Here is a 1,279-nt window from a genome sequence, read left to right as displayed (position 1 = left end):
AAAGAAAATTAATAAAATAATTTTACCCTAGATAGAGTTTTAAATATAGAATATTAGTACAATTTTTGAAACTTAAACCTAATTGCGAAATATCTGATGGCATCAGTTTATTACACCTTTTAATCATTATAGTTCAAATGTTTTATTTAGACTTAACAAAATTTTTAATTTAAAATGTAAGTAAAAATATTTAATATAAAGTATTATTCAATAAATAAATATCTCTTCAATAAAATTATGTGCAAAAAAAAATATCATGATACAATTAATTAAGACAGTTATGAAATATTATTTTAAAAAAAGTTTTTGCTTATATTTAATGATTTATTTAAAAAATTAAATAAACAAAATTTACGCTAACTAGAGTGTCAAATTTGACAGATTAGAGCAGTTTGATAGAGAAAAAATTAATCCTTATAGTCCATTTATACCGATTTAATTAGAACTTTAGAAAAATTATTGAAAAAATTATTTTTTGTAATTTTATTTGAGTTTTTAAATAGAATTATTTATTTTACTAAAGATCTAGAGTTAAACTAGATATATCAGTGGTCGATAATTCATAGCCTAGCCTTAATGCAAACTCATCGTCAATTTAATTTGAACTTTTAAAATAAAAGGTATAATTTTAAGTTAATTAGTAATCATGAAGATGAAAATAAATTTAAAATTTAAGAATTAGCTAAAAAATGATCGAAAAAAAATTATTGGTCTAATAATAAATAAGGCAAGTAAGTTAAACACAAAAACTAATTTATGTAATGTTTGTTTTTACATAGGAAAAACTATTAAATAAATAAATAAATATACTATTTTACCCTTAGCCTATAGCATGAAGAAGATAATAATTTTTATGTGTATTTAAGAATGAAGGTTTTATGGTATTTAAACAAAATAATGTTAATGTATTTATTTATAGCTTATAAAGGAATTAAATTCTAATATCAGAAACTAAATAGGTAAATATCATATTTTAAAATAAAACAAGAAAAATTTTTAATAGTAAACTTGAACTATAAATTAAAAAATAATTGATTTAAAGTTTCATAAATTTCAGCTTTAATATATTAGATATTTTTTAATGATTTTTATAAAGTTTAAATTTTATGTAATAAAATATCTTTAATATGATTTTAGATGACAAAGTGAGTATTAATTACAATATGTTTGTTAACTTTCAATTCTATAAAAATATATATAGTTTAACATATTTTGAGTGAGAAGATGATAACAGTTTTTATACGTATTTAAGAAAGAGAGTTTTATTGTAGTAAAACAA

This window comes from Tetrahymena thermophila, assembly GCF_000189635.1.
Source record: "Tetrahymena thermophila SB210 genomic scaffold scf_8254722, whole genome shotgun sequence".
Taxonomy (NCBI): Eukaryota; Ciliophora; class Oligohymenophorea; order Hymenostomatida; family Tetrahymenidae; genus Tetrahymena; species Tetrahymena thermophila.
The sequence above is the reverse complement of the archived record's forward strand: the minus strand, read 5'-3'. Positions refer to the sequence as shown.